The 8,839-nt window shown below is 37.6% G+C and overlaps 1 pseudogene; it reads right to left on the bottom strand.

Annotated features, from left to right (window-relative positions):
* Positions 1 to 786: 786 nt before the first annotated feature.
* Positions 787 to 1,511, bottom strand: LOC139085395 (vomeronasal type-1 receptor 1-like; annotated as a pseudogene).
* Between the last annotated feature and the right edge of the window lie 7,328 nt (positions 1,512 to 8,839).

Below are 8,839 nucleotides of genomic sequence, written 5' to 3'. Positions count from 1 at the left end.
TTCAAAAATATTTTTCAGGTGAAAACGTGGAAAAAAAGAACACATACACAATGGAACCCAACTCTTTACTCTTTCCCCCCAAATCAACATTGCATTATCTCAAATATGTCCAGAGTTCCCACACTGAATAGCACAGCACAATGAGACAGGTTAACTTTGTCTACTGGTGTCGAGGGATCATTCACAGTTCCATTCTGAGGGGCAGAAATGCAGGGATATCATTGTTCTTATTTATCATAGAATAACAGAGTGCTAGTCTGATTATAGGCATCTAAGATTCACTGGAAATATTTTTTTAATGATTGATAACTGATCCAACTGCAGAGTTAGAAAATATAGATGTTTAACCAGATTGTGAAAACCTTTTTCCTTGCTCAGCAGGCACAACAGAACCAAGAGGCGCATGTATCACTGGTGATGACCACAAAGAGCCTGAACGCTGGGAAACATGAAGACACCAGAACGAAAGTGTGCACCAGCCACAGCTTGGGTTTATGATCAGGGCCAAAGTGTCAAAATGGAAAAGTGAGGCTTGGCCCCGTGGCTGAGTGGTTAAGTTCGCCCGCTCCGCTTCGGTGGCCCAGGGTTTCGCTGGTTCGGATCCTGGGTGCGGACATGGCACCGCTCATCAGGCCACATTGAGATGGTGTCCCACATGCCACAACTAGAACGACCAACAACTAAAATATACAACTATGTACTGGGGGGATTTGGGGAGAAATAGCAAGGGAAAAAAAAGAGATTATATGTTTAAAAAAATGGAAAAGAGAGTAAAATGAGATAAGATTAGCTCACCAGGACCAGGATGGTGTGTCTGGCTCTAGCCTTGTGGGAAGGTCTAGGAGAAAGTCTGTTGCTGTAAATGTGTTGGACTCTCTGCTTGTGCCTGAGCAGGAAAAAGCTCATGGAGCCACTAGCCAAGACAATGAGTCCCCAAAATATTACATCAATAGAGAAGAATATGCCTCCATGTACTGACACTAAAAATCTGTCTGGAATGGGTGACACACAGCATCCATAAATTTCCTCCATACTCATGCTTTTGCTTTTCCTTGGGCCTGTAACATTCATAGCAAACAAAGTGTTTAACACAAGATGCAGGATCCAACAGAGGAAACAGCAGAGCCAATGCACTTTGGGGATCTCATTCTGAACTCCATCTACCTAGAGATACTGGGGCAAAGCTTAATGGCCTGGAAAGTACTGAGCAGGCAGATAGTGCTGAGGGAAACTCCTCTACCCACTCTGTAATAACAGAAAACACGTTTACATCCAGCATCACCCAGGAAATATTTTAACCCAAAGGCTGCCATTGTCTGAGGGATCCCTTTAGAGAAAAGAACAAAGTTGTTAGCTAAGGCCATCTGACTAAGAATCAAGTCTGTGGGTCTCACCTCAGGTTCAGTGAGCAAAGTAAAGATGTAAAGCCAAAGGAGTAAAGAATTTCCAAGGATCCCAGCTCCATTCTGAGTGAGGAAAATAAGACCCAAACTTACATTAGTAGAAATCATTTCATCAGTTTAGAGGGGATGTGAAAGGTTACTCTTATCTGTATCACAGGAACCTAGACACTAAAAAAGAAAATTGAGGAGTGATGTCAGCATCACAATGGTGTGAGTTGTCTCTCCCATTCAACTTAAAAAGTAGGACATCTATAACCCAACAAAGGTTCCTCAGCATAACACACCAGGATGTCAGAAAGATCTATACATCTGTACATGTGAAGGTGACTGGATTGGACCTCATGGAAGCGCCAGAACTGAGGAAGTAGCACTGGTGGTGCCCAAGACTTGGGGGTTTCCAGGAACAGTGGTGGCAGCCATGACCCCACTGACCAGGCAGCTGCAGTGGTGTCTGTGACCCTGGTGATCCTCTGAAAAATCACGGTAATGTTGTATCACAAAAAGAAAATGACAGTTCTCCAGCAACCAAACTGAAAGTCATGGAAGATTGGGATCTAACTGATGGAGAATTCAAAATAGCTGTTATGAGGAAATTCAATGAGCTACAGAAAAATTACGAAAGGCAATTTAATGAATTCAGGAATGAAATCAATGAACAGAAGGAGTACTTTACCTAAGATATTGAAATTTTAAAAAAGAACCAAACAGAAGTTCTGGAGCTCAAGAACTCTATAAATGAGATGAAGAAGACATTGGAAATACAGCAGATCAGACGGAAGAGAGAATAAGTGATCTGGAAGAAAGGGATCTAGAAATGATTCAGGTAGAAGAGGGGAGAATTATTTTCAAAAAGCGAAGAAACTCTAAGAGAGCTATCAGACTCCATTAGGAGAGCCAACATAAGAATAATGAGTATACAAGAAGAAGAATGAGGCAGACAGGTTATTTAAATAAATAATAGCTGAGAACTCCCCAAACTGGCGGAAAGAACTAGACATACAAGTCCAAAAAGCTAATAGATCAACATACTATTTCAATGCATAAAGACCTTCTCCAAGACACATCATAACAAAGCTGTCAAAAGTCGATGAAGAAAAAAAATCTTAAAGGCAGCCAGAGGGAAAAGGAAAGTAACCTACAAAGGAATCCCCATTAGACTATCAGCAGACTTCTCAACAGAAATGCTACAGGCCAGGAGAGAGTATTCAAAGTATTGAAAGATAAAAATTGCCAGTCAAGAACACTCTATCCAGCGATATCCTTCAGGCATGAAGGAGAAATAGAGGCTTTCCCAGACAAACAAAAGCTGAGGGAGTTCACCACGGCTACACCTGCCTCAGAAGAAATGTTGAAAGGAGACCTCCTACCTGAAATGAAAAGACAAAAGTAGACAAATATTTGAGTAAGGAGATAAACACACAGATAGAATTTAAAAACTGTAACTATTTTAGAATAGGGTGTTAAACATTTAGCATAAAAGTTAAAGGAAAAAAGCATTAAAAATAAGTATAGCTGCTACAATTTCATGACAAATTCACAGTATAAAAAGGAATAATTTGTGACAACAAAAATATGAAAGGAGAGGAAGAAAATGACAGAACCTGTATAGGCAAATGAAGATAACTTGCTATCAGCAGAAAAAGGACTATTTTATCTATGAGATGTTTTATACAAACCTCATGTTAACCACAAAACAAAAATCTAGAGCAAAGACACAAAACATAAAAAAGGAGAATCTGAGCAAATCATCATAGAAAACCTCATTAAAAAGATAGACAGAAACACAAGGAAAAAGAAACAATGGAGATACAAAACAGCTAGAAAACAAAAGATAAAATGGCAGTAGAAAGTCCTCATATATCAATAATAACCCTAAATATAAATGGATTGAACTCACCATAAAATGGCACAAAATGGCTGGATGGATTAAAAAACAAGACCAAGCTATATCCTGTCTTCAGGAGACTCATCTCAGGGCCAAAGACACGTAAATACTCAAAATGAAGAGGTGGAAGATGATACTCCAAGCAAAGAGAGCAGGTGTAGTCATACTCATATCAGATAAAATAGAATTCAAGCCAAAAATGGTAACAAGAGACAAAGAAGGTCATTATATTATGATAAAGTGTGTTGAAGAAGATATAACATCAAGAAGACATAATAATCATAAATATATACACTCCCAACATCCGAATGCCAAAATATATTAAGCACATACTAACAGATCTTAAGAGAGAAATACACAATATAATAATAGTGTGGGACTTTAGTACCCCACTATTAGCAATGGATAATAGATCATCCAGACAGAAAATCAACAAGAAAACATTGGAATTGAATCACACTTTAAAACAAATGGACTTAACAGACATATTTAGAGCACTCCATCCAACAGCAGGAGAATACACATTCTTCTCAAGTGCACATGGAGCAATCTCTGGGATCAATCATATGATAGGCCGCAAAACTAATCTTAGCAAATTTAAGAAAATTTAACTCATACCAACTATATTTTCTGACCACTATGGCATGAAATTAGAAACCAACAAGAGGAAAGTGAGTAAATTTTCAGATATGTGGAAACTAAACAACATACTTCTAAACAACAAATGAGTCAAGGAAGAAATGAAAAGGGAAATAAAAAATTATCTTGAAGCAAATGAAAATAAAAATATAACATACCAAATTTTGTGGGATGCAGCAAAAGCAGTTCTGAGAGGAAAGTTTATAGCAATAAATGCATATACTAAGAAATTAGAAAGATCTCAAGTAAACAATCTAAGTTTATACCTCAAGGAACTAGAAAAAGAGAAACAAATTAAGTCCAAAGTTAGCAGAAGGAATGAAATAATAAAAATCACAATGGAAATAAATGAAATAGAGACCAGAAAAACAATAGAAAGGATCAACAAAACTAAAAGCTGGTTCTTCAAAAAGATACACAAAACTGACAAACTTTTAGCTAGACTAAGAAAAATAAAGAGAATATTCAAATAAATAAAATTAGAAATGAATGAGAAAACATTACACCTGATGCTACAGAAATACAGAGAATTATAAGAAACTACTATGAACAATTATATGCCACAAAATTATGTAACCTGGAAGAAATCAATGCATTTCTAGAAACACAACCTACCAAGACTGAATCAGGAAGAAATAGAAAATCTGAACAGACCAATAATGAGCCAAGAGATCGAGTCAGTAATCAAAAATATCCCAACATAGAAAACTCCTGGGCCAGATGGCTACACTGGTGGATTCTACCAATCATTTAAAAAAGAATTAATTCCAATCCTCCTCAGACTCTTTCAAAATATTGAAGAAGAAGGAACACTTCCAAACACATCCTATGAAGCCAACATTACCTTGATCCCAAAACCAGATAAAGATACCACAAGAAAAGAAAACTATAGACCAATATCCCGGATAAATATAGATGCAAAAATTCTCAACAAAAATATTAGCAAATCAAATTTAAGAACACATTAAAAGAATTATACACCATGACCAAGTGGTATTTATCCCTGGGGTGCAAGGACGGTTCAACATACACAAATCAATAAAGGTAATTCATCACATCAACAAAATGAAAAGTAAAAATCACACGATCATCTCAATAGAAACAGAGAAAGCATTAGATAAAATACAACATTCTTTAATGATAAAAACCCTTAACAGACTGGGTATAGAAGAAACATGTCTGTACATATTAAAGGCCGTATATGACAAATCCACAGCTCACATTATACTCAATGGAGAAAAATTGAAAAAGTTTCCTCTGAGGTCAGGAATAAGACAAGGCTGCCCACTCTCACCACTCCTATTCAATATTGTACTGGAAGTCCTAGCTAGAGAAATTGGGCAAGATAAAAAAATAAAAGGCATCCAAATTGGGAAGGAAGAAGTAAATTCTTGCTATTTGCTGATGAGATGATCTTAGATATAGAAAAGCCCAAAGAATCAATTAAAGAACTGTTGGAATTAATCAGTGATTTCAGTAAAGTGGCAGGTTACAAAATCAAATTATAGGAATCAGTGGCATTCCTTTACACTAATAAAGAAGCATAAGGAAAAGAAATAAACTATCCTAATCACAATAGCATCAAAAACAATAAAATACTTATGAATAAATTTAACAGAGGAAGTGAAAGATCTGCACAATGAAAACTACAAGACTTTGCTGAAAGAAATCAAAGAAGATGCAAACAAATCGAAAGATATCCTGTGTTTGTGGATTGGAAGAATGAATATTAAAATGGCCATACCGCCCAAAGCCATCTACAGATCCAATGCAATCCTCATCAAAATACCAAAGGCATTCTTCACAGAAATACAAGAAACAATCCTAAAACTTGTGTGGAACCACAAAAGACTCTGAATAGCCAAAGCAATCCTGAGAAAAAAGAACAAAGCTGGAGGTATCACACCCCTGATTTCAAACTCTACTGCAAAGCTGTAGGAATAAAAACAGTATGGTACTGGCACAAAAATAGACACATAGACAAATGCAACAGAATAGAGAGCCCAGAATTAAATCCTGACATATACAGTCAAGTAATACTCGACAAAGGTGCCGGAGTCCTGCTCCGGCTGAGTCCAGGTTCCTGAGGGAGGGACGGAGTCAGCGCAGTGAGGGAAGAGACGTGAGACTTGGGTTGGTGTTATCAATTCCAACTTTACTGCGCACAAGTGTCGTTTTTATATTTTTCAGGATTAGTACAGAAATAGCTCTGCAAATATTCTCAGAGAGATAAGGAAGTAAAAAACGAGCACAAGAACATTTGTTAGCATTCTATTCTATAGAGCATAAGGTTAATGATCGTCTTCTCCACAATTAACTATTGTTTGTTGTCTCTAAGCTAAAAGAGATAGGTACCTTGACATCTGTTGTAATTCATGGTAAAGTTAAATCGAGGAGAGAAGGTCCAGACCTCCGGACAGGACAGCATTCCTCTGTTTACATCCTGGGGGAGCCACTCCTGCCTCCCTCAATCATTTACGCCCGCCGTTAGTGTAGATGGTTAATGGGAACAAAAGGCGACTCCAGGGTATCTTATCTCCAGGGCTATTTGCGTTCTCAGCGGGTAGTTAAACACCTTTACATTCCCGCGCCCCTTAGGGGGTGAAAGCACTCGTTTGTCTTTCAGGAGGAAGGGCTAATAGTCCCTTGAGCACACTGCCCGGAGAAAGTATCATTTTGTTAGTAAGGTAAGGGGCTGAAAAGCTAAGCTAAACTGTATATCTTCAAGAATAAAAAGCAGAAACAAGTATAGTCATAACCTTGATAGAAAGCATGCATGCATTTCAGAAAATATCAGGGATGTCAGCCAGCCTTTCTTCACCGAGGGGCATCCCTGCACCCCCCGGCCCTTCTCAGCCCGGACCCTGTCAGACGGCTGTATAGGCGTCGGTAACACGGCTCCCGGCACAAAGGAGCCAAGAGCACTCAGTGGGGGAGGATCATCTCTACAACAAATGCTGCTGGGAAAACTGGAGAAACACAGGCAGAACAATAAAATTGGACCCCTATCTCACACCACTCACAAAAACTAACTCGAAATGGATCAAAGACTTAAACATAAGATTTGATATCATAAAACTCCTGGAAGAAAACATAGAGAAGAAGCTCATAGATATTGGTCTTGGCAATGATTTTTTGGACATGATGCCAAAAGCACAGACAACAAAAGCAAAAATCAACAAATGGGACTACATCAAACTTGAAAGCTCCTGCACAGAAAAAAAAATCAACAAAGTGAAACGGCAATCTACAGAATGCAAGAAAACTTTTGCAAATCATATAAAGGATAAGGTTATAAATATATAAAGAATTGCAGAAAGAATTAACACAAAATATAACACAAAACGTATAAAGAACTAACACAACTTAACAAAAAAAATCTTATTTAAAAATGGGCAGAAGAACTAAATAGACATCCTTCCAAAGAGGACATCAAAATGGCAAACAGGCACATGAAAAGATGTTCAACATTACTAATCATCAGGAGATGCAAGTAAAACCACAATAAAATATCACCTCACACATGTTAAAAAATGTTAAAGAAGACAAGAGACAACAAGTACTGGTGAAGATGTGGTGAAAAGTGAACCCTTGTACACTGATGGTGCGAATGTAAATTAGCCAAACCACTATGGAAAACAATATGGAGGTTCCTCAAAAAATTACACATAGATCTACCATACAGTCCAGCAATTCCAACTCTGGGTATATACCAAAATGAATGAAGACAAGATTTCAATGAGATGTGTGCACACCCATGTTTATCACAGCATTATTCACAATAGCTAAGATATGAAAACAATCCAAATGACCATCAAGAGATGAATGGGTAAGAAAAGATGTGGTACATATACACAATGGAATATTATTTGGTCATGAGAATGGAGGCTATCCTGACATTTGCAACAACATAGATGGACCTTGAGCACATTATGTTAAGCAAGATAAGTCAGACAGAGAAAGACATGATATCACTTATATGTGGAATCTAAAAAAGTCAAACTTGGGCTGGCCTGGTGGCGCAGTGGTTAAGCTCGCATGTTCTGCTTCTTAGCGGCCCAGGGATCGCCGGTTCGGATCCCGGGTGCAGACATGGCACCGCTTGGCAAAAGGCATGCTGTGGCAGGCATCCCACGTATAAAATAGAGGAAGATGGGCATGGATGTTAACGCAGGGCCAGTCTTCCTTAGCAAAAAGAGGAAGATTGGCAGTAGTTAGCTCAGGGCTAATCTTCCTCAAAAAAATAAATAAATAAAAAATGAAAATAAATTAAAAAGTCAAACCTGTAAAAAAAAAACAGAGAGTAAAATGGTGGTTAACAGGGGATAGGGAATCGGGGATAAGATTGATGGTGTTTAAAGATACAAACTTGAATAGCTGGTAAATAAGCCATAGAGATCCAAGGCACAGTATAATGAATACAGACAGTCACGTTGTTCTATAAAGATGGACTGTGATAAATATTGCTTCAAAGGTAATCATATTACAAAATCTAAATGTATCATAGTAACAAGCTGCACACCTTAAATTTATAAAATGTAACATCAAATTTCTCAAATAAAAAAAAGAAAAATTGGATGACTATTATTACACCTGGAAAATTTCTGTGACCACAAAAGACATTATTCCAACTCAATATGAAAATTAAGAAGACGTATCTCATAAATACAGAGCTATTTCTGGCAGAGTTATTTGTAATAGCAAAGGTTGGAACCAATGCAATATCAATCAATGGGAGATTGATTGAGTTAACAATGGTATATCCTCACAATGGGGCACCAGGCAGCCATGGACACGATGAGGGAGCTCTCTCTACTGTTGCAGCTCAGAACATATTGTTCAGTAAAGAAAACAAGTGCCAGAATATCTTGTACAGTTAGCCTTATTTTTCTAAGAATGAGCAGAAAATCAC

This window comes from Equus przewalskii, chromosome 9 (genome assembly GCF_037783145.1).
Source record: "Equus przewalskii isolate Varuska chromosome 9, EquPr2, whole genome shotgun sequence".
NCBI lineage: Eukaryota > Metazoa > Chordata > Mammalia > Perissodactyla > Equidae > Equus > Equus przewalskii.
This window is presented reverse-complemented; position numbering and strand designations above follow the sequence as displayed.